Here is a 25,903-nt window from a genome sequence, read left to right as displayed (position 1 = left end):
GGAGCAGTGATAGCGGCGATGAAAGATGATTGTAAATGGGCATCGTGCTGACACCGGCGGCAAGGTCAAGAGATGCAAAGGGCAAAGGAAGCGCTTTTCGGCTAACAAAGTGATGAGAGGGCATGAAGAAGACCGTCCTGTCGGATATGATACTACAGAAGACTGGTACGAATGCTGAAGAGTGCGGAGGAATACAGGTGTCTTCTTTCACGCCAATTTTAGCGGCAGGATGAGCATCGACGGAGGCCAGGTCACCAAGGTGGAAAAGTTCAATCTCAGCCCGAGCGCAATTGATGATGGCGTTGTGGCGTGAGAGAAAATCCCATCCTAGAATAACGGCGTGGGAGCACGATGAAAGAACTATGAATTCAATCGTTTACAAAATGCCCTGTATGGTCACACGGGCAGGGCAAGCAGCGGTAGGGCGAATGGGTTGAGCACGCGCCGTTCGGAGCGACAATCCAGACAGAGACGTCGTCACTTTACGAAGCGAACGGCAAAATCCTGCATCCATAACTGAAATAGCGGCACCGGTATCGACTAAGGCGACTGTAGCGACATCTTTGATAAACACATCAATGACATTAGCAGGTAAAGGAGGAGGACTTCGGCATGTCGACAATTGCGCAGTTCTTGCCTCAGGAACTGCGTCATCTAGTTTCCCTCTTCATTAGAGACGGGTCGTCGACGCATAGGGGAAAGCGATCGACGACGTGGGGAGGGTGACCGGAGGGGTTCGAAGCGAGGACGGCGATCAGTTGGGGAGCGAGCTGGAGGGGGGGCGAAGGGTTCGTAAGGCGCATTTACATCAGGCGGCACATAGGGCGCTCGGCGATCGTCGTCGAACGCCTGCGATCGGCGGCGCCAGAACCTTGCGACATGACCGGGACACCTACATGCGAAGCATATAGGGCGATTGTCGGGCGTACGCCACGGGTTAGCGACGGCAGTGGTGGTCCAGGGGACGGGAGGGGGAGGGCGGTGCACAGGCTGCTGGAAGCGACGCACGGGCACACTGCGAGGGGCCATTGCAGCAACCGTGGCACAAGTGACTGGTGGAGTCACGGCATCCTGCTGGTGAACAGCCGGCAGCGCCTCCGCGACCTCTTCATGGATCACGTTACGGATATGAGACGGCAAAGTGCTGGCAGACTCCTGAGTGACGGACACCAGAGATAGCTGTCGTGCGACTGCTTGGCGAACGAAATCCTTGATTTGCGTCCTGTGCGCGTGCACGCAAACGCTGCCCGGCTCGGAGTTTCCTGACGGCGGGTCGGTCAAATACTTCTGTGATATCCACGTTTGTGTGAATACTTCTGTGATATCCACGAAAGGGATATCCACGTTTGGATATCCCTTTCATGATTTCTGAACCAGAGACTGGCCACGCCCGCGAGGTAGAATGAGACGCAAGCCAGCTTGTCCGAGTCGTTCCATTTGTTGTGAACGCTCACCCGTTCGTAGGACGACAGCCACTCTTCAACGTCGTTGTCGTCGGTTCCGCTGAAGATGGGAGGCTCCCGCTGGCGAACGGTGCCAGCGCAAGGGACGGGTGGCGATGGAAGAGTCTGCTGGTCGGCGTCCGGCATGGCGGAGGGTAGCGTCCGAGAACGGAGTTCCAGGATGGTAGAGTGAAACGTTACCAAGCACCTCCACCAATTATAAAGGAGGTTTATTAGGGTTCGCAGCGGCCGCCGGTTCTACGATGCACCGAGCACAGTCCCCGAGCTCGAGCTTCTGCTGCGCGCTTGATGCTGCCGATGCTGCTGACCCAGAGCGCATGTTCGTTATCTTCCTTACAATATATATATATATATATATATATATATATATATATATAGCTACGAAACAGCCACCACAGTGGGGCTGCACTGAAAAGGAGGAGGACGACGCGGACCCGCTTGATATAGCGTCGCCATTTTAGCCTTCCGTTAGCTTCCTCTAAATACATTGTATATAGCATTGGGCTACAGCTACACGTACCAATAATTTGGTGGAGGTGGACGTCCCCCGTACCCGTCATGGAGCTTCGCAGCGGTCGCAGCGGCGACAGTACAACTTCGGCTCCTGCTGGCGGCACATCATCTGCACAACCGTCTCCGCCTGCAGCCCCGACCTACGTCGCTGTTACACCCCCTCGGGATCCTGCTGTTTTCAATGGAGTCGGCAGTCCTGATGTTGACGACTGGCTCCGCTTTTACGAACGTGTCAGCACCAGTCACAGGTGGTATCCGACTATTATGCTTGCGAACGTTCTTTTCTACCTCGACGGAGCTCCACTTGCATGTTTGCAGACTCAAGAAGAGGACATCTCGAACTGGGATCTCTTCAAAGAGAAGCTCCGCAACCTTTTTGACAATCCTTTCGGTCGCCAAGTATATGCCAAAAAAAGCCCTTGCCACATGTTTATAGACGTCGACCGAGTCCTATGTGTCGTACATTCTCGACGTCTTGGCCCTTTGTGCCCAGGCTGACCCGACCATGTCTGAGGACGAGAAGGTTAATCACGTCCTCAAAGGCATTGCTGACGGCGGCTTCAATTTACTGATATTTATGAACGTCACCAGCATCAACACGATCCTCAAGGAGTGGCGCCGTCTCGAGCATGCTAAAAGCCGCCAGGTATCCCACCACATCACGCGACTTCCCAACACAGCTGCTACGTCATCCTGTGACGACCTATTCCACCAGCCATCGCGATGTGACAACTTGACCCGTATCATTCGTCGGGAGGTCGAAGCGGCACAACCGGCGGCCCCTTCGTTCCCGTCACCGGATCATTCTCCGGTGACAATCTCCTTGATACAGGCCGTCGTCCGTCAAGAGTTGTCCAACGTCGGCCTGCAGTCCATTCGTTCCGTACGCTTGGAACCTCTCTCTCCACGCATGTCCCCACCGTGCTCTTCTAAATCTTATGGACATCGCAACACCTCCGAATGGCGATCGGTGGACGACAAGCCGATCTGTTTTAACTGCCGACGCATTGGACATGTCGCTCGCCACTGCCGCAGCCGCTGGACTTCTTCGACGCGCTACTCTCCTGATTACCACCCTCGCCCCTCTAGCGCATCCTTTTCCTTCACCCCTTCTATGCCAGTTCCATCATCTGACCCTGTTACACCTTTGACACGACCCCGCTACTCCCGCTCACCTTCTCCCTCCCGCCGTGAATCTCGTTCGCCCCCGTCAAGCCGTGCTCCTTCTCCAACCTACTCGCCGCACCCCCGACCGGAAAACTAGATAGTGCAGCTTCTGGACGTGAAGCTGCAATGACGACATTGGCACGAAATTCTCGCTTCATATTACCCACGAACAAGAATCTTTTGGACGTTCTCGTCGACAATTTTCCTGTGTGCGCATTGATTGACACCGGGGCGAATGTGTCCATTGCGGGTGCTGCTCTTCGCCGTCGGCTCAAGAGAGTTCTGACGCCCGCCGCGAACCGAATTGTGCAAGTCGCCGACGGAGGCACTGTCCCTATTGTTGGCATGTGCTCTGCCCGACTCACCATTGCTGAGAAACACACTGTCGTTCTCTTCACCGTCATCGAGCATCCCCCTCACGAACTCGTTCTCGGTCTGGATTTCTTTGCCAATTATTCTGCCCTCATTGACTGTTCGGCCGGCTCCCTTCGCCTTGACTTGCCTCTTCTTGCCGACCCTGTGGACCCGCCTCCAAACCGTTTGAGCTGCATCGATTTTATTCGCCTACCGCCCTCCTCTGTGGCACACGTCGACTTGCCCTCACCAGCTGTACCTGACGGTAATTATGTGGTGGCACCAATTCACGTGGTGTTACCATGCCGCACACTGTGCTGACAATTACTGGCAACAGCACCTGCCTTCCCCTTGTCAATTTCGCGCTAACCACGCAAGTTCTGCCTCAGGGGATTGCATTGGCTGTAATTAGCGCTTTGCAGAATGATGAGATCGAGCCATTCATAGTCGAAGATCGTCACAGCTTAGCCCATACCGTGACGTCATCGCACGGTACTGACGTCGACATTGAGAAGATGGTTTCCTCTGACCTTAAACATGCTCAAACTGAAGCTCTTTGCCACGTTCTTGAAGGCTAACGCGCCATTTTTTTACTTTTACAATCGTCCCTTAGGTCAAACGTCCGTCGTGACCCATAGCATAAACACTGGCGATGCGAACCCTATTCGCCGACGTCCATATCCGTGTTTCTGCGTCCGAACGAGCTGTCATCCAACAGGAAGTCAAAAAGATGCTTGCAAAGGACATTATCGAGCCTTCCTGTAGCCCCTGCGCTTCTGCCGTTGTACTTGTCAAAAAGAAGGATGGAACTTGGCGTTTTTGTGTAGATTATCGCCACCTGAACAAAATCATAAAAAAGGACGTGTACCCTTTTCCACGTATTGATGACGCTCTAGACTGCCTTTACGGTGCCACCTGTTTTTCTTCTATCGACTTACGGTCCGGCTACTGGCAGATATCCGTCGACGACATGGAACGAGAGAAGATGACATTTGTTACCTCTGATGGTCTTTATCAGTTCAAGGTGATGCTTTTCGGTCTCTGTAACGCGCCCGCCACCTTCGAACGAATGATGGACTGTTTGCTTCAGGGGTTAAAGTGGTCCACCTGTTTGGGCTATCTGGACGACGTCATTGTTTATTCGCCCACTTTTGACACGCATCTAGACCGTCTTTCAGCGATTCCTGACGTGTTCCGCCGCGCCGGTCTCCAGCTGAACTCGTCAAAATGTCACTTCGCTCACCGCCAAATCACCGTCCTTGCACATCTCGTGTACGCCCCAGGCGTGAGACCTGATCCGGACAAAATTCGCGCCGTTACGCACTTTCCTGTTCCTAAGTCTACCAAGGACGTTCGTAGTTGTGGGGCTGTGCTTGTTGGGGTTGTGGGCTTGTTCGTGGGGCTGTGCTCTTATTTCGGACGCTTGGTGAATGATTTTGCGACCATCGCACGTCCCCTTACCGACCTCTTGAAGAAAGACGCCCCATTTTCTTGGGGACCTGACCACGGTGCATCTTTTTCGCAGCTCACTGGGCTCCTTACCACGCCTCCAATTTTGGCCCACTTTGACCCGTCTGCCTCAATGCAAGTTCGGACTGATGCCAGTAGTCACGGCATAAGAGCAGTGTTAGCACAACGCCAGCGTGGACATGATCGTGTTATAGCCTATGCCAGCCGACTTCTATCACCCGCCGAGCGCAATTATTCAATCAGAGAGCGCGAGTGCCTCGCTGTTGTGTGGGCTGTTGGGAGGTCTCGTCCATACTTGTACGGACGCCCCTTCTGTGTCATCACTGATCACCATGCGCTCTGCTGGCTGTCCTCCCTTAAGGACCCCACGGGAAGACTCGCTCGCTGGGCGTTACGCCTGCAAGAATATACCTTCTCCGTGCTATACAAGACGGGACGCTTGCACCAGGATGCCGATTGTTTGTCCCGCTACCCCGTCGACGAACCGGCTGACGCGAACGCCATCGCTTGCGTTTTCTCTGTGTCCCAGTTGCTTGAAATCGGCCACAAGTAACGCCGCGATCCCTCATTACGAGCCCTCATCGACCATCTGAAGTCAACGCCTGGCGGCGCCTCTCTCTGGATATTTCTCCTTGAGGAGGGGGAATTATACCGCCGCAATCTCGATCCACACGACCTTGACCTTCTGCTCGTAATTACATCACACCTGCGTTCGACTGTCCTCCAACAACTTCACGACGCTGCCTTGGCTGGACACTTGGCCGTCTCGCGCACATACGACCGTGTACGACGTAGATTCTTTTGGCCGGGTCTCGCCCGCTCCGTGCGGCGCTACGTTGCCGCTTGTGAGCCCTGTCAGCGCCGGAAGAAGCCCTCCACATGTCCAGCTGGATGTCTACAGCCGATCGACATGCCACTGGAACCCTTTTTCCGTGTTGGTCTCGACCTGCTTGGACCATTTCCTCTCTCGGGCTCCGGTAATAAATGGGTCGCCGTCGCAACTGATTATGCTACGCGGTACGCAATCACCAGAGCCCTTCCGACAAGTTGTGCTACTGACGTTGCTGATTTTATGCTCTATGACATCATTTTAGTGCATGGTGCTCCGCGCTAATTACTCACTGACCATGGCCGCAGCTTTCTGTCTGCAGTCGTCGTGGACATCCTCCGCTCCTGCTCGACAAAGCACAAGTTCAGCACGTCCTACCATCCATAGACCAACGGCCTCACGAAGCGCCTCAACTGGACCATCACCGACATGTTTCGAAGTACGTTGTGACCGACCACCATGACTGGGATCTTCACTTACCATATGTGACGTTCGCGTATAATTCATCGCGCCCCGACACCACCGGCTATTTACCATTTTATCTCCTATATGGCCGAGAACCCGCGTTGCCCTTAGACAATTTGTTACTCTCGGCCACACGTTCAGCCACTGAACACGCCTGCGACGCGATCGCACACGTCGAGCGCGCGCGCCAGCTCACCCGCACCCATCTCGAGGCCTCACAGGAGCATCAGAGACGCCTCTATGATTGCCACCATCGCGACGTGCACTTTGCTCCCGGTTCTCTGGTGCTTCTCTGGTCACCCATTCGACGTGTGGGCCTTTCCGAAAAGCTGCTGTCGTGCTACACTGACCCATACCGTGTGGTGCGACAAGTGACCGATGTCACGTATGAAGTCGTCCCCGCCGACCTCTCAGCGTTATCGTCGACTGCAAGTGACATCGTTCACGTGGCGAGACTAAAGCCATACCATATACCTTTCACCGCGGATGTGTAGATTAAGCACCGGGACGGTGCTTCTACTGCCGAGGGGGATGCTACGAAACAGCCACCACAGTGTGGCTGCACTGAAGAGGAGGAAGAAGAAGTGGACCCGCTTGATATAGCGTCGCCATTTTGGCCTTCCGTTAGCTTCCTCTAAATAAAGTGTATATAGCATTGGGCTACAGCTGTACGTAACAATATATATATATATATATATATATATATATATATATATATATATATATATATATATAGCAGAAGAAAAGCAGTTCTGTGTCCGGGTTGCTATTAACTATATATATATATATATATATATATAAACGTCGAATTTCGGATCCAGTGCACAACATCTGCAGCCTTGGAGTGACGCCTCCCACCAGCAGCAAAAGATGCCGAAAACAAGTGGGGCTATCCTAATCCAGGTACAGCCAAAATAGGAAGGGCCACTAAGCTTCAACAAGACACTCCCTCATCAGAACGGGTGTTGGCCTCCCTGGTGCAGATTTGGGCCCCAAACACCCTCCGTCCCTAGAAGCAGCGGAGTATCTGATCAAGGCGGTGGTCAGACCTGAAACGCAGCAGAGGGTGCTAAGAATGTCTGGTTCTGGACTGGCCGCCAATGGAAACTGGTACTTGCAACGTTTACCACCCTAATCCTCTCGAAGGAGGTTAGCTTAGCAGGACTCTGAGGTATTATCAGCCATTTTTGGGGATGTCATCGGCCTTAGTGAGATTAAAGGAACTGGTGAGACTTGTACATTGCTAAATAACGGACATGTCCTATCCTATAGAGGTCTGCTAGATAAGAAGCAATGCGGCGTAGGATTCCTAATCCATAAGGATATAGCGGGCAACATTGACGAATTCTACAGCATTAAGTATAGGGTAGCTTCCAGAAGACTGTTATAGCACCGAGCTATACTAGCCGCCCAACAAGTATTACTCAGTATAGTGTAGCTGTAGTCGGAATCAAACTTCATAAGATGTATAGATCAAAGATAGTACAAGCCTACACTCCCGCATCCAGTCACGATGATGAGGAAGTTCATCAGTTTTATGAAGATGTTCATTTTTATTGTTTTTATTTAGTCATGCTGTTGGCACGGACGCCTTTACAGAAGTTCTGAGGCTTTTCTTTCGAGGAACCCGTATGGGTTTCCCTTAGCAATTGCTACGAAAGGGTGGATGCCTGATTTTCCATATATTACTTCTTTCCACCTTGCGGGATTCCGCAGAACTACTACGTCATACACTTGCCTTAATGCTTCGTGTTGTCGACAAATTCCACTTAGCCCTGCCATCTGCTAGCCGCCTGGTTAGCTCAGATGGTGGAGCGGCTGCTCCGGAAAGGCGGTGGTCCCGGGTTCGAGTCCCGGATCAGGACAAATTTTCCCTCAACTCTGAGGCTCTTTTTTCGAGGAACCCGTATGGGTTCCTCGAAAGGGTGGATGTCTGAACGAGTGCATGTCTGATTTCCTTTTTATTAATTACTTCTCTCCACCTTGCGGGTTTCCGCTTAACTACTACGTCAAAGTTGGACAAGGTTTCGGTGTAATACTTCTCTTTGGCTGTGTTGAGCTTAGTCCGCAACTGCCGTGATAAGAGAGCCATTTTTTCGTGGTTACTTTTTCTCTTCCGTCTTTGGCGGGCGATCTGGCTCCTTAAGTGAATTATTTCTCGGATTACTCATGTATATTGTTTCTTTTTTCTTTGTTTTCGTAACGGTACAAATGTTGAGATACAGTACGAGACAATATCTTTAAACTGCAGCCACAGGTCATTGACGTCACTTTCCGCTCTGTCCAAAGTTGTCCAACGTAAATGATAAGTAGTCGATAATGCTCATGTCATCGGCTGTATCATACTGGCGAACAAATGGGGTATTTTCTTTAATTCGGGCAGGAGTAAGATCGGTTTCAAGTTGAACAGAAATAAGTTTGTGATGAGATAGTCCACACTGAATTAGTACTTTGTAATTATCCAAACACGGATCAAGAAAAACTGTCAAGTGTAGACTGCGCTGATCCTGCCATACGTGTGTTTTCACGAACAACCTGCGTCAAATCATGATTAAAGGCGACATCAAGAAGAACTTCACAGGAAGGCCGTTCTTTCGCATCAATTGTCAAATTATTCTAGTCAATCACTCCGTATTTCATAAATAAAATTCACCCCGGAAGAGAAATTAGGAAAGAATGTAACGTGTGCGATGGCATCATTGACACCAGACACATGCTGGCGGGCTGTCCCGCGACTCTCGCCGACCCCGAAGAAAAATGGCTTTACTGGCACAAGTTGATAACAAGCTCTTCATATCAAGATCAGCTACGGGCTGTCCAGAGGGTCCACGATGACGCCATAAGGCTCGGCCTGGCGGTGCCGACGTGGACGCGGCCCGCCTCGGTCTGAAAAGACTGGGCTTCTGGACACTAATAAAGTTTTGTGAATGAATGAATGAATTGCCCCGAGGTTAAAATCACCCGCAAGAATCAGCTTACATTTCGACGGTTTAAGTCCCTAGAAGTGGCGTTGTATGTCTGCTAATTACAATACGTGCGCGCTTGGTGGCCTGTACAACGCTCCAACAAGAAATGACGAATTTTCAAAGTTTAATTGACACCAAACACTCTCGTGATTCGGAATACCTTGCATCTGTAGGCACTGAATATTTTCTTTCACTATGATGGCTACACCTCCTCCACGCTATTCTCGATCATTGCGAAATATTTTGTAGCCGGGGGGTATGATTTCATGATCTTTTATTTCGGGTTGAATTAGCGATGAGAAAAGTGAAAACTCAGTATACTGTAGTAATTACGGCGTCGATTCTAGGAACGCTAGAGGAGAAATGCTGGTAGAATTCGCAGAACGGAATAAGCGTCGAATACGTGAACAAGTTTAGCAAGAAGCGTAGCAACAGAATGTGGACCTGCAAAAGCCCTAATGGTGAAACAAGGAATGAAATTGATTTCATACTTTGTGCTGATACCAGCATAGTGCAGGATGTAGAAGTGATAGGTAGGGTATAGTGCAGTGGTTATATGTTGGTCAGGGCTAGGATTCACCTCAGTTTCAAGAGAGAAAGTGCAAAGTTGGTCAAGAAGAAACAGGTCAACCTTGATGCAGTAAGGGTAAAAGCAGACAAATTCAGGCTGGTACTAGCAAACAAATATGCAGCCTTAGAACAGAACGATGATGGCATAGACCTAATAAATGAAACCGTAACTAGGTTCGCTTCAGAGCAGTGATTGAAGTGGGAGGCAAGACACCAAGGCAACCCGTAGGCAAGCTCTCCCAAGTAACAAAAGACCTAATGATGAAGAGATAAGATAGAAGTCGCGGAAATGTCAAAACAAATCAACAAGGTGAAAATAAGTAACACTCAAAACTATAACGTGAGAAAGACTAAAGAAGCCGTAAAAAATGGACGTAGCCTAAGTCAGGGAGAAAGAAACTTGCCACATGACAACCGAGACTTATGCACTAAAAGATAAGCAGGGTAATATCATCAGCAATATCGAAGATAGAGAAAAAGCAGCGGAAGAATTCTATACTTATCTCTACAGTAACCAGAGGAGTCTGGATACCGCAATTAGAAACAGTAATGAACATGTTGCAGAGGCTTCTCCTATAACTAGGGATGAAGTCAGAAGGGCTTGTCGAGGAGCGAGGAAGTGTGGCAGGAGAAGGTGGAATAACAGTTGATTTAATAAGTGATAGAGAACACCTAACGCTTGGAAATTTGGCGGCTCTTTATACAAGGAGTCTATCAACGGGAAGTATCCCAGAAAACTGGATGAATGGAAACATTATACTAATCGACAAAAAGAAAGGCGGTAAAGAATTTATTAATTATAGGCCCATTCGCTTACTCTCAGTAATATATCAAATATTTACCCAAATAATCTCCTATCGAATAAGGGCAACACTGGACTTTTGTCAATCAAAGGGACAGGCTGCCTTCAGGATGTGATACTCTACAATGGATCACATCCATGTCATTATTCAGGTAATCGAGAAATTCGCAGAGTACAATAAGCCTCTCTATATGGCTTTCATAGATTACAAAAAGCTATTGAGACAATCTCTCCAATGCTGTTCACTGCGTGCTTGGAAGAAGTATTCCAGCTATTAAACTGGGAAGGCTTAGGAATAAAGATCAACGGCGAATATCTCAGCAACCTTCGGTTTGCCAATGACATTGTTCTATTCAACAACACTGCAGACGAGTTACAACAAATGATTGAGGAACTTAGCAGAGAGAGTGTGAGAGGGGTATTGAAGATTAAAATGCAGAAGAGGAAGATGATAGTAAATAGCCGGGCATAGCAACAAGAATTGAGGATCGCCAGCTGGCCTCTAGATTCTCTGAAGGAATAATAATAATAATAATAATAATAATAATAATAATAATAATAATAATAATAATAATAATAATAATAATGTTTACTTCCCATCAAGCAATATGGAGGAGGCTGCAGGTAAAAGCTGCACGAGCAAACAGCACCTTGACAGGAGCCCGCAGCCCACTCTACAAGGCGGCAGTAAAAAGCGTTACAGAAAAGAACATCGAAAACTTACATAGGCACCGAAATGGACACTGGGAATGAACACAAAAATCATCCAATGAGAAAGATGAGATACCTTATACATAGTGTTGTCGTATTCCACCATTAGTTATTTTTAAAATATCAGTGGTAGTTTTGTTGTAATTATTCAGGAGAGTGGGCCTGGTGAAGGACAGTTTTTCTGTAGAGTAGTTAGCCCGAATGGTTATAACATTCCATTTTTCTTTGTGCAGGGTAATATGTATGGAAATGTTCTCTTTAGTGATGATAAGTCGCGTAGAGACGTTCTATTTTCAAATACTTCGCGTTTGAAGGCTAGTGTTAGCTTATAGTCATACAGATTTTTTACGGTTATACTGGCTGTTATATGGTAAGTCATGAAGCAGTCTGACCATTTTTTTCTGGAGGACAAAAAGTTTCTGTAAGATAGTTTGAGTAGTTGGGCCCCAAACCAATAAACAGTAATTTAAGTGAGAGTAAAAAAGCGAATTATAGAGAAGAAGCTTGACCTTGAATGGCAGGTATGTTCTTAGGCGAGATAAGACGCCAAAACAGTGTCAATGTGGTTATCCCAAAGCATATTACCGGAAAACCTTACGCCAAGGATTTTAATCTGGTCAATTATTTGTAGGGATTCGCCCCCATATGTTAAGTTTGCTGGAGCGTTGAAGTGTTTCGATTTCGGCCTAAGTATAACAAATTTTGTTTTAATAACATTGATGTTCAGCTGGTTTGCTATTGACCATTTTTTCAGGTGTATATGGAGCGAGTTTGCTGCACTTACCAACGGATAACTATCGGGAGCTGTTATAAAAATACTGGCGTCATCCGTATATAAAATATATTTTGATTTTGTACAGATATTTGTAAGGTCATTGATGTAAATATTAAAGAGCAGTGGACCCAGAATGTTCGCTTGGGGACCACCTCTAATAATAGATTTTTATCAGATTGATATGATTCAATTTTTACAAACTGTTGCCGGTGACTAAGGTATGACTGAAATAATTGCAGGAAATGTCCGCGGATTCCACATCTTTCAAGTTTTTTAAGTAGTGTACAGTGATGAATACAGTCAAAGGCTTTAGAAAAATCCACATAAATACCCAGTCCTAACATTTGTTTTTCAAAACTGTTAAAATAAATTCTTTCTGTTCAAGTAATGCCATTTCAGTTGATTTGTTTTTGCTGAATCCAAACTGTGCAGGGGAGATTAAATTGTGAATGCTTTGTTTAGCGTAAAAGGACACACACAAGAAAGACGACAGGACAAGGCACCTTGTCCTGTCGTCTTTCTTGTGTGTGTCGTAAGCAAAGCAAAGTAAGAAAAGTATTCATGGATTCGCACCAACTAGCCCGCCAACGCATTGTGCTGAAGATAAAACTGTGTTTATCAAGGAAGCTGGACATTCGAATATGGATAACTTTCTCCGATCCCTTAGAGAATATGGGTAGTACAGAAATTCGTCGATAATTACCCATGTCATTCGCATCACCCTTTTTGAACAGTACAGTCAGTTTTGCAATTTGCATTCTTATCGGAAATACGGCACTCGACAAGCAGATGTTAAAAATGTAAGGTATATAGGGATACAGAATGTCAAGAACATATTTAATCGGACGAATTTGCATAATTTCTGCGTCATAGCTTGGACTCTTTTAAGAGAGGAAAAAACTCACATCGCCTCGGATCCGGTTACTGGACTGAGAAAAGCGCAACGTTGGTTGTGAGCAGGCATGAAGTCGATGAACTCATTGAATACTCCACAATCAGAATACTGAAGGAAGTGATCAATAAAAGAATTGGCAAGTGCGTTGCCGCTTACTTCTCTGCCATCCAATGATAATTTCCAGATACCCGGTATTGATTTTCTAGGCCTTATAAAGGTATTTAGTTTTTTCCACAGTCGATCACTTTTGTATAGACAACTCTCGAATTCAGAGTAAAGGCAACGAGATCTGCTCGTTCTAATCTCCTTGTTTAGCTTATTTCGATATGTTTTATATTTCTTGAGAATATTCTGATCTTTGTTTTAACAAAACTATAGTAAAGCGAGTTCTTGTTAATTTTGCTGCGCAATGCGGGTGTAATCCAGGGCTTACGAATATTTCTACGCAGTGTAAACGTTTTTAGCGGGATATGTTTCTTATAAATCTCCGTTATTTTATTAATAAACCTGTTTTATGCGTCGTCAGCATTTTCTATTTCCAGAAGCCATTCAATGTCAGACTGCAGTATTTCGTTTCAAAAACTGTCTAGACCAGCCTTCGTAATGGGTTGACAAGCAACGTGCTGTCGGATTTTACAGGATTCCATATTGTGTTTCTGTATCATGAGAATTATCGGTAGGTGAACACTAAGATCGGGTGATACAACTGCCGTAGTGATGCTCGTTTTGTCAATGTTTGTTATGAAAAGGTCAAGTAATGTTTCACAGTCTTTTGTTACTCTTGTGGGTAATGTAATTGTATTCTCACACCCATTTGAGATAATGAGCGTTTCCATTGCTTTTTGCAGATTAGTATTTGCCAGCATATCAATATTAAAATCACCACCCGAAATCACACATTAACCATTGTTAGAAATGAAATCCGGGAATTGCTTATAAAAGTGAGGGAAGTTCGGAGCATTTCCATCAGGAGGCCGATAGCAAACAGAAAATACGTGTTTGTTCACACGTCCTGAGAGTATTTCAAAGTCATTGCAAACAACGCAAAACGAATCAAGCAGTTCACAATTGACACCGGGCTTTATCAGCAACATAACACCACCACCACGACGCGTGAATTGATTTAACGAAAACGACTGATAAGAGGAGAATGTGCAGTCATTTTGGCCCTCTTTACACCAAGTTTCCCTTAACATGACGACACCAAACAAAAAAGAAAAGCTAGAAATAAAAGCGCCAACTTCGGTTTCCTTGTTACACAGTGAACGGGTGTTTAAGTGAAGACATTTGAGGGAAGTTTTCTTATAACTTGCTACAACTGTGCTTACCTCATCAGGAAGAAAGTAACTGCGATTAGCCATGGCAAACATCAAAAATGTCTTTCATACACATGGCTATAACGCAATAAGAACAATCATGTAGAAAGATCAAGTGCACTGCGCCCTACAATCACTGAATCACCATTGGCTTTCCGCACTATAATTCCACCATTTCTGTGCCAGACGTACTGGTGCGCATTTTGCTTCACCCAGTGTTTTGTTTGTTGTAGCAATTGACGGTTATGGTTTGTCAAGTTTTATAGAATGGAAGCGCTACATTTGCTCTCCTTCAGTTTATGCCTTTTTTCAAACCACAGATCCCTCACTGCTTGCCTTGCCTAGCTGACGACAATTCCAGGAATTTTATCAAGTTTCGACGGCAATCTGTGAATAGCATCAATGTCTGTATCTTCAAGCCTGGACACACCGATCACATCGGCCACAGAATTCACTTTGCTTAAGAGATCTTCATCAGTGGATACCTGAATTCCGTGAAATTCAAGGTTTAGCCTTCTGCCTAGCCACTCAAGGTCGTTAATTTCACTTCGTAGTTTTTCATTTTTGGCTTCTGTTCTCTGTGCTTTTAGTTGAAAGGCTTCCAGTCTCTTGCGCATTTCTTTTGCGTCCTTTTCTCGAGTGGCCAGTCGCTCTAGAACTTCGTCATATTTTTCCGAGATCAGCTGAACTGATCTTTCCATGTTTGGCACAGTCTCTTTTAGTGGCATCAATTCATCAAGATTTTTGTTTATGCTAACTAGGATTGACCCTATCTCTGCTGCCTCCTCATTAGCCATCTCTTCATGCAGGTTCCCTCCTTTGCGCTTCATAGTTTTGCACGTTGCGCAAACCCATTTCTGTTTTGCTGTCTTTTTGTATTGTTTCTCTGTGAGCGCAGCACACGTTCCCAGTTGTATGGATGGTTACAGTCATCACATAATACAAAACTTTCACCTGACGCGAACGTATCCTTACAGAAAAAGCAGGCATCAGTGGTCATCCCACACTTTGATTGCACGAATAAATTACTTAAAGCACACACCAGAGCAGGAATATGCTACGGGTATACGAACAAAGTACCTAAAAAGAGCACACACAGCAGGAATATCAGGGTGGCAGCAGCGGCAGCAAACACATGTTAAAAACCAGCTCGAGAGGAAACACCAACCTGCGGTGACAAGAAAGACGTTTTAGGCGTGCTCTTCGCTGCCCCCGCTGCTGCCAAGTGGTCCGGCGCACGATGATGTCTGGTTTATGTAGGCTTCAATGGCCCCTGGTGGCGGTACAGTGGTGCAGATCCCAGAAGATACTGTTGCCACACTCCCACCGTAGGCACGTGGATCCGCGGCAAGCAGCAGCTGTGGCTTGTTTTATGGGCTTATCTGCGGCGACAAGACGTTTCAGGCGTGCTCTTCGCTGCCCCCGCTGGTGCCAAATGGTCCGCCGCGCGATGATGTCCGGTTCATGTAGGCTTCGATGGCCCCTGGTGGTGGTACAGTGGTGCAGATTCCACAATAAACTGTTGCCACACCCCCACCGTAGGCACGTGGATCCGCGGCAAGCAGCAGCTGTGGCTTGTTTGATGTGCTTATCTGCGGCGACAAGAAAGACGTTTCAGGCGTTATCTTCGCTGCCCCCGCTGGTGCCAAGTGGTCCGGCGCGCGATGATGTCCGGTTCATGTAGGCTTCGATGGCCCCTGGTGGTGGTACAGTGGTGCAGATTCCACAATAAACTGTTGCCACACCCCCACCGTAGGCACGTGGATCCGCGGCAAGCAGCAGCTGTGGCTTGTTTGATGTGCTTATCTGCGGCGACAAGAAAGACGTTTCAGGCGTGCTCTTCGCTGACCCCGCTGGTGCCAAGTGGTCCGGCGCGCGATGATGTCCGGTTTATGTAGGCTTCGATGGCCCCTGGTGGTGGTACAGTGGTGCAGATTCCACAATAAACTGCTGCCACACCACCAACGTAGGCACGTGGATCCGCGGCAAGCAGCAGCTGTGGCTTGTTTGATGTGCTTATCTGCGGCGACAAGAAAGACGTTTCAGGCGTGCTCTTCGCTGACCCCGCTGGTGCCAAGTGGTCCGGCGCGCGATGATGTCCGGTTCATGTAGGCTTCGATGGCCCCTGGTGGCGGTACAGTGGGTGCAGATTCCACAATAAACTGTTGCCACACCCCCACCGTAGGCACGTGGATCCGCGGCAAGCAGCAGCTGTGGTTTGTTTGATGTGCTTATCTGCGGCGACAAGAAAGACGTTTCAGGCGTGCTCTTCGCTGCCCCCGCTGGTGCCAAGTGGTCCGGCGCGCGATGATGTCCGGTTCATGTAGGCTTCGATGGCCCCTGGTGGTGGTACAGTGGTGCAGATTCCACAATAAACTGTTGCCACACCCCCACCGTAGGCACGTGGATCCGCGGCAAGCAGCAGCTGTGGCTTGTTTTATGGGCTTATCTGCGGCGACAAGACGTTTCAGGCGTGCTCTTCGCTGCCCCCGCTGGTGCCAAGTGGTCCGGCGCGCGATGATGTCCGGTTCATGTAGGCTTCGATGGCCCCTGGTGGCGGTACAGTGGTGCAGATTCCACAATAAACTGTTGCCACACCCCCACCGTAGGCATGTGGATCCGCGGCAAGCAGCAGCTGTGGCTTGTTTGATGTGCTTATCTGCGGCGACAAGAAAGACGTTTCAGGCGTGCTCTTCGCTGCCCCCGCTGGTGCCATGTGGTCCGGCGCGCGATGATGTCCGGTTCATGTAGGCTTCGATGGCCCCTGGTGGTGGTACAGTGGTGCAGATTCCCACAATAAACTGTTGCCACACCCCCACCGTAGGCACGTGGATCCGCGGCAAGCAGCAGCTGTGGCTTGTTTGATGTGCTTATCTGCGGCGACAAGAAAGACGTTTCAGGCGTGCTGTTCGCTGCCCCCGCTGGTGCCAAGTGGTCCGGCGCGCGATGATGTCCGGTTTATGTAGGCTTCGATGGCCCCTGGTGGTGGTACAGTGGTGCAGATTCCACAATAAACTGCTGCCACACCACCAACGTAGGCACGTGGATCCGCGGCAAGCAGCAGCTGTGGCTTGTTTGATGTGCTTATCTGCGGCGACAAGAAAGACGTTTCAGGCGTGCTCTTCGCTGACCCCGCTGGTGCCAAGTGGTCCGGCGCGCGATGATGTCCGGTTTATGTAGGCTTCGATGGCCCCTGGTGGCGGTACAGTGGTGCAGATTCCACAATAAAGTGTTGCCACACCCCCACCGTAGGCACGTGGATCCGCGGCAAGCAGCAGCTGTGGCTTGTTTGATGTGCTTATCTGCGGCGACAAGAAAGACGTTTCAGGCGTGCTTTTCGCTGACCCCGCTGGTGCCAAGTGGTCCGGCGCGCGATGATGTCCGGTTTATGTAGGCTTCGATGGCCCCTGGTGGTGGTACAGTGGTGCAGATTCCACAATAAACTGCTGCCACACCACCAACGTAGGCACGTGGATCCGCGGCAAGCAGCAGCTGTGGCTTGTTTGATGTGCTTATCTGCGGCGACAAGAAAGACGTTTCAGGCGTGCTCTTCGCTGACCCCGCTGGTGCCAAGTGGTCCGGCGCGCGATGATGTCCGGTTTATGTAGGCTTCGATGGCCCCTGGTGGCGGTACAGTGGTGCAGATTCCACAATAAACTGTTGCCACACCCCCACCGTAAGCACGTGGATCCGCGGCAAGCAGCAGCTGTGGCTTGTTTGATGTGCTTATCTGCGGCGACAAGAAAGACGTTTCAGGCGTGCTCTTCGCTGACCCCGCTGGTGCCAAGTGGTCCGGCGCGCGATGATGTCCGGTTTATGTAGGCTTCGATGGCCCCTGGTGGCGGTACAGTGGTGCAGATTCCACAATAAACTGCTGCCACACCACCAACGTAGGCACGTGGATCCGCGGCAAGCAGCAGCTGTGGCTTGTTTGATGTGCTTATCTGCGGCGACAAGAAAGACGTTTCAGGCGTGCTCTTCGCTGACCCCGCTGGTGCCAAGTGGTCCGGCGCGCGATGATGTCCGCTTTATGTAGGCTTCGATGGCCCCTGGTGGTGGTACAGTGGTGCAGATTCCACAATAAACTGCTGCCACACCACCAACGTAGGCACGTGGATCCGCGGCAAGCAGCAGCTGTGGCTTGTTTGATGTGCTTATCTGCGGCGACAAGAAAGACGTTTCAGGCGTGCTCTTCGCTGACCCCGCTGGTGCCAAGTGGTCCGGCGCGCGATGATGTCCGGTTTATGTAGGCTTCGATGGCCCCTGGTGGCGGTACAGTGGTGCAGATTCCACAATAAACTGCTGCCACACCACCAACGTAGGCACGTGGATCCGCGGCAAGCAGCAGCTGTGGCTTGTTTTATGGGCTTATCTGCGGCGACAAGAAAGACGTTTCAGGCGTGCTGTTCGCTGCCCCCGCTGGTGCCTAGTGGTCCGGCACGCGATGATGTCCGGTTTATGTAGGCTTCGATGGCCCCTGGTGGCGGTACAGTGGTGCAGATTCCACAATAAACTGCTGCCACACCACCAACGTAGGCACATGGATCCGCGGCAAGCAGCAGCTGTGGCTTGTTTGATGTGCTTATCTGCGGCGACAAGAAAGACGTTTCAGGCGTGCTCTTCGCTGACCCCGCTGGTGCCAAGTGGTCCGGCGCGCGATGATGTCCGGTTTATGTAGGCTTCGATGGCCCCTGGTGGTGGTACAGTGGTGCAGATTCCACAATAAACTGCTGCCACACCACCAACGTAGGCACGTGGATCCGCGGCAAGCAGCAGCTGTGGCTTGTTTGATGTGCTTATCTGCGGCGACAAGAAAGACGTTTCAGGCGTGCTCTTCGCTGACCCCGCTGGTGCCAAGTGGTCCGGCGCGCGATGATGTCCGGCTTATGTAGGCTTCGATGGCCCCTGGTGGCGGTACAGTGGTGCAGATTCCACAATAAACTGCTGCCACACCACCAACGTAGGCACGTGGATCCGCGGCAAGCAGCAGCTGTGGCTTGTTTTATGGGCTTATCTGCGGCGACAAGAAAGACGTTTCAGGCGTGCTGTTCGCTGCCCCCGCTGGTGCCTAGTGGTCCGGCACGCGATGATGTCCGGTTTATGTAGGCTTCGTTGGCCCCTGGTGGCGGCACAGTGGTGCAGATTCCACAATATACTGCTGCCACACCCCCAACGTAGGCACGTGGATCCGCGGCAAGCAGCAGCTGTGGCTTGTTTTATGGGCTTATCTGCGGCGACAAGAAAGACGTTTCAGGCGTGCTGTTCGCTGCCCCCGCTGGTGCCTAGTGGTCCGGCACGCGATGATGTCCGGTTTATGTAGGCTTCGATGGCCCCTGGTGGCGGTACAGTGGTGCAGATTCCACAATAAACTGCTGCCACACCACCAACGTAGGCACGTGGATCCGCGGCAAGCAGCAGCTGTGGCTTGTTTGATGTGCTTATCTGCGGCGACAAGAAAGACGTTTCAGGCGTGCTTTTCGCTGACCCTGCTGGTGCCAAGTGGTCCGGCGCGCGATGATGTCCGGTTTATGTAGGCTTCGATGGCCCCTGGTGGTGGTACATTGGTGCAGATTCCACAATAAACTGCTGCCACACCACCAACGTAGGCACGTGGATCCGCGGCAAGCAGCAGCTGTGGCTTGTTTGATGTGCTTATCTGCGGCGACAAGAAAGACGTTTCAGGCGTGCTCTTCGCTGACCCCGCTGGTGCCAAGTGGTCCGGCGCGCGATGATGTCCGGTTTATGTAGGCTTCGATGGCCCCTGGTGGCGGTACAGTGGTGCAGATTCCACAATAAACTGTTGCCACACCCCCACCGTAAGCACGTGGATCCGCGGCAAGCAGCAGCTGTGGCTTGTTTGATGTGCTTATCTGCGGCGACAAGAAAGACGTTTCAGGCGTGCTCTTCGCTGACCCCGCTGGTGCCAAGTGGTCCGGCGCGCGATGATGTCCGGTTTATGTAGGCTTCGATGGCCCCTGGTGGCGGTACAGTGGTGCAGATTCCACAATAAACTGCTGCCACACCACCGACGTAGGCACGTGCATCCGCGGCAAGCAGCAGCTGTGGCTTGTTTGATGTGCTTATCTGCGGCGACAAGAAAGACGTTTCAGGCGTGCTCTTCGCTGACCCCGCTGGTGCCAAGTGGTCCGGCGCGCGATGATGTCCGGTTTATGTAGGCTTCGATGGCCCCTGGTGGTGGTACAGTGGTGCAGATTCCACAATAAACTGCTGCCACACCACCAACGTAGGCACGAGGATCCGCGGCAAGCAGCAGCTGTGGCTTGTTTGATGTGCTTATCTGCGGCGACAAGAAAGACGTTTCAGGCGTGCTCTTCGCTGACCCCGCTGGTGCCAAGTGGTCCGGCGCGCGATGATGTCCGGTTTATGTAGGCTTCGATGGCCCCTGGTGGCGGTACAGTGGTGCAGATTCCACAATAAACTGCTGCCACACCACCAACGTAGGCACGTGGATCCGCGGCAAGCAGCAGCTGTGGCTTGTTTTATGGGCTTATCTGCGGCGACAAGAAAGACGTTTCAGGCGTGCTGTTCGCTGCCCCCGCTGGTGCCTAGTGGTCCGGCACGCGATGATGTCCGGTTTATGTAGGCTTCGATGGCCCCTGGTGGCGGTACAGTGGTGCAGATTCCACAATAAACTGCTGCCACACCACCAACGTAGGCACGTGGATCCGCGGCAAGCAGCAGCTGTGGCTTGTTTGATGTGCTTATCTGCGGCGACAAGAAAGACGTTTCAGGCGTGCTCTTCGCTGACCCCGCTGGTGCCAAGTGGTGCGGCGCGCGATGATGTCCGGTTTATGTAGGCTTCGATGGCCCCTGGTGGTGGTACAGTGGTGCAGATTCCACAATAAACTGCTGCCACACCACCAACGTAGGCACGTGGATCCGCGGCAAGCAGCAGCTGTGGCTTGTTTGATGTGCTTATCTGCGGCGACAAGAAAGACGTTTCAGGCGTGCTCTTCGCTGACCCCGCTGGTGCCAAGTGGTCCGGCGCGCGATGATGTCCGGTTTATGTAGGCTTCGATGGCCCCTGGTGGCGGTACAGTGGTGCAGATTCCACAATAAACTGCTGCCACACCACCAACGTAGGCACGTGGATCCGCGGCAAGCAGCAGCTGTGGCTTGTTTTATGGGCTTATCTGCGGCGACAAGAAAGACGTTTCAGGCGTGCTGTTCGCTGCCCCCGCTGGTGCCTAGTGGTCCGGCACGCGATGATGTCCGGTTTATGTAGGCTTCGTTGGCCCCTGGTGGCGGCACAGTGGTGCAGATTCCACAATATACTGCTGCCACACCCCCAACGTAGGCACGTGGATCCGCGGCAAGCAGCAGCTGTGGCTTGTTTTATGGGCTTATCTGCGGCGACAAGAAAGACGTTTCAGGCGTGCTGTTCGCTGCCCCCGCTGGTGCCTAGTGGTCCGGCACGCGATGATGTCCGGTTTATGTAGGCTTCGTTGGCCCCTGGTGGCGGCACAGTGGTGCAGATTCCACAATATACTGCTGCCACACCCCCAACGTAGGCACGTTGATCCGCGGCAAGCAGCAGCTGTGGCTTGTTTGATGGGCTTATCTGCGGTGACAAGAAAGACGATTCAGGCGTGCTCTTCGCTGCCCCCGCTGCTGCCAAGTTGTTTGCCTAGGTCAATTAATCACAGGGAACCCTGATCATGAGAGGGAAATTCACAGAACAATAAAATGGCTAGGATCGCATACGGCAGGCATCGCCAACTCCTGACTGGCAGCTTACAATTATCATTGAAAAGGAAGCTGTAGAATCAGTGCATTTTACCAGTGCTGACATAAGGGGCAGAGGCTCGGAGACTGAAAAAGAAGCTTGAGAACAATTTAAGGACCGCGCAAAGAGTGATCGAACGTTCATTGCTACGCATAACGTTAGGATACAGAAAGAGGGCGATTTGGATCAGAGAGCTAATGGGTATATCGATACTGCAACTGACATCAAGAGAAAAAAAATGCAGCTGGACAGGTCATGTAACACGCAGGTTAGATAACCGCTAGACCATTAGGGCTACAGAATGGGTACGAAGAGAAGGGAAATGCAACTGAGGACGACTGAAGAGTAGGCGAACTAGGGCAGCCAAAATTTGATGCATATATATACATATATATATATATATATATATATATATATATATATATATAGAGTCACATAATGAGAAGCCAACAAAGACTGACACCAAGTACAACATAGGGGAAATTGCATGTGCCTAATAAATGAAATAAAGTAATGATAAATTAATGGAAATTAAAGTGGATGAAAAAACAACTTGCCGCAGGTGGGAACCGAACCCACAACCTTCGCATGTCGCGTGCGATGCTCTACCAATTGAGCTACCGCGGCGGCGTTTCCCCATCCACTTTCTTGGGTATTTATGTGTACTAGTAGAACCCTGGGAGTGTTAGCCAGCGCCCCCACTCACAGGCCTTGGCGGCGGACGTGGAACGTCTTTTTTTGCCGCAGGCGTCACGAGAACATGATCTTTTCGGGTGAAGGCAACTGGTCAATAAACCCACATATGCTACCTGAAGGCATCAATGTTGCCGGATTCGAGACCCTCGTTATGTAATAGACGAGAAGAAAGGGGGTTAACCGAGGGGCCCGATATTTAATAGTCAAATAATGAGAAGCCAACAAACACTGACACCAAGTACAACATAGGGGAAATTGCATGTGCTTAATAAATGAAATAAAGTAATGATAAATAATTGGAAATTAAAGCGGATGAAAAAACAACTTGCCGCAGGTGGGAACCGAACCCACAACCTTCGCATGTCGCGTGCGATGCTCTACCAATTGAGCTACCGCGGCGGCGTTTCCCCATCCACTTTCTTGGGTATTTATGTGTACTAGTAGAACCCTGGGAGTGTTCCACGGCGGACGTTCCACGTCCGCCGCCAAGGCCTGTGAGTGGGGGCGCTGGCTAACACTCCCAGGGTTCTACTAGTACACATAAATACCCAAGAAAATGGATGGGGAAACGCCGCCGCGGTAGCTCAATTGGTAGAGCATCGCACGCGACATGCGAAGGTTGTGGGTTCGGTTCCCACCTGCGGCAAGTTGTTTTTTCATCCACTTTAATTTCCATTAATTTATCAATACTTTATTTCATTTATTAAGCACATGCAATTTCCCCTATGTTGTACTTGGTGTCAGTGTTTGTTGGCTTCTCATTATTTGACTATTAAATATCGGGCGCCTCGGTTAACCCCCTTTCTTCTCGTCTATTACATAACGAGGGTCTCGAATCCGGCAACATTGATGCCTTCAGGTAGCATATGTGGGTTTATTGACCAGTTGCCTTCACCCGAAAAGATCACGTTCTCGTGACGCCTGCGGCAAAAAAAGACGTTCCACGTCCGCCGCCAAGGCCTGTGAGTGGGGGCGCTGGCTAACACTCCCAGGGTTCTACTAGTACACATAAATACCCAAGAAAGTGGATGGGGAAACGCCGCCGCGGTAGCTCAATTGGTAGAGCATCGCACGCGACATGCGAAGGTTGTGGGTTCGGTTCCCACCTGCGGCAAGTTGTTTTTTCATCCACTTTAATTTCCATTAATTTATCATTACTTTATTTCATTTATTAAGCACATGCAATTTCCCCTATGTTGTACTTGGTGTCAGTGTTTGTTGGCTTCTCATTATTTGACTATTAAATATCGGGCCCCTCGGTTAACCCCCTTTCTTCTCGTCTATATATATATATATATATATATATATATATATATATATATATATATATACATTATAAAAAATGGTACAAGTGTGAAATTTAGACGAAAATATTACACCATGGTTTTCTTAGAAATAATGTCGGGGCAAAGAAGTGCAGGGCTAATGAACTCTTGATTGCTTGTTCGAGGTTTTCAAGGGTCTTATAGTTATTGAAATGAAAACTACTAACCTGACAAGGTTACTTGCTAAAACACTAGTTAAATTTTTCAGATATATTATATAGCTACCCAAGAAGTAGAATACTCATGCCCTAAAGAAATATGGTATTCCGAATGCCGAAGGAGTGCAGTAAAGTATGACAGACCCATGATAAAGGCCTCCAGAATAATTTTCCTCACTTGAGTTTCTTTAAAGTGCATCAAATAAAAGTAAAGGAGCTTGTTTGGCCGGCTCGGCTTGTTTCCTCCTTCGTATCTTCTGCTGTACCAGTTTTAGAATGCAATACCAACTCGGCCAATCCTCAACCCAATGAGCTTGTTTGCATTTCACCCTTAGTGAAAGGCGGCAACAGGGGGGACGTTTTGCTCAATGGCACAACGCCTTGGCTAGGAAGCCACGTTTGCGGATTTAAAGTTTTCACGTCTTACATGTGAAAACCTGTAAGCCACTTTCTCTCTATGCTCAGACGATGGAATGTTTCCTGCATAGCAGGTAATATTGTCTGAAAGGAAAGTTTCTAGGTGCTCTAACAAACACAAAAGCAAAGAATGAGAGAATGTATATATATATATATATATATATATATATATATATATATATATATATATATATATTGCTACATCGGTGAAGGCTTGTTTGATAACTTATTTCTATTTGAGCTCCGTGCGATATTTAGGACGCTTTTCATGTTTGCTGAATTTTTTACTTTTTTGGTGTAAATCACTATAGGTCAGCAACTTAGTCATGGCCACAAAAATAATTATGTGTGTCCGAGTCTGTATGAGTCAAATTTGTTAGCCTTTGATGATTTCACGAGACTGCAGTGACTCCTCTGACTCCTCTAACTGTGGATTCATTCACCGCGATAGCAGCAGATATATTTCGCTAATAATTCTTTCAGCCTTCTAGAGAGCAGCTTCTTTGCTCTGTAACAATCTCTTCATTCACCACAGCGCTGGTGGCTGTTGACTCTTAAATACATGGCTCCTAAATGCAGTCACTATAGCACACAGCATGATGCTCAAAATGGAATGCACCAAGTCTGCGTGATAGTGCCGTTGATAGTGGCATCCGCCTCCCAATGCCACACTGTAGCTGCTCACCCGCCACCACCACAAGTAATTGAACTGGCAGGTGGACAAGATGGTACTCGACTGCCATGGGTATTTGAACAAAGCGCACAGGCCGACTGCGTGGGTAGCCCACATCCACACTAGCACGAGTAGTTGAACGTGTAGCTTGACCTGGCATAGTAGTGACTAGGCGTAATACGCTGCCCAAATAGTCGGTCTCTATTAGTCGTAAGCAATTGTTTGACTAGGCGTAGTAGTATCTATGAGTATGAATACGGGTTAATTGTTCCTGAGCCAGAAATATTATTTGACAGCTACCGGTATTTTGTAAGTGCAAAAAGCGTGGGACACCACTAGCTTCCATCTTTTACTATATATGCACTTCCCACAACGAAGACGCTCGCACCATAAATAGGGAGGGTTTTTCAGTCTCCGGTGCCGCACACCACCGACATAGCGCCGCAGCTGTCAGAACCATCGAAGTGGGTCACACGCGATAGCAAAGTGCACAAGGTGTAGCATCGAACCACACTCTGTGACATTCGCGAATAATGTCACGATGTGGCCCTCAGTTCTGTCATCAGCAACAATTCAACTTGTTCACTCGTA

The 25,903-nt window shown here is 49.2% G+C and overlaps 1 long non-coding RNA gene across 1 annotated transcript in view; it reads left to right on the top strand.

Annotated features, from left to right (window-relative positions):
* LOC135913210 (uncharacterized) overlaps positions 1-25,903 on the top strand; it is a 67,567-nt gene that overhangs the window by 40,444 nt on the left and 1,220 nt on the right. The gene's annotated exons all lie outside the window — the stretch shown is intronic.

The sequence above is a fragment of the Dermacentor albipictus genome, chromosome 2 (assembly GCF_038994185.2).
Source record: "Dermacentor albipictus isolate Rhodes 1998 colony chromosome 2, USDA_Dalb.pri_finalv2, whole genome shotgun sequence".
NCBI classification, from domain to species: domain Eukaryota; kingdom Metazoa; phylum Arthropoda; class Arachnida; order Ixodida; family Ixodidae; genus Dermacentor; species Dermacentor albipictus.
Note: the sequence above shows the minus strand (reverse complement) of the source record. Positions and strands in the feature narration are given on the sequence as shown.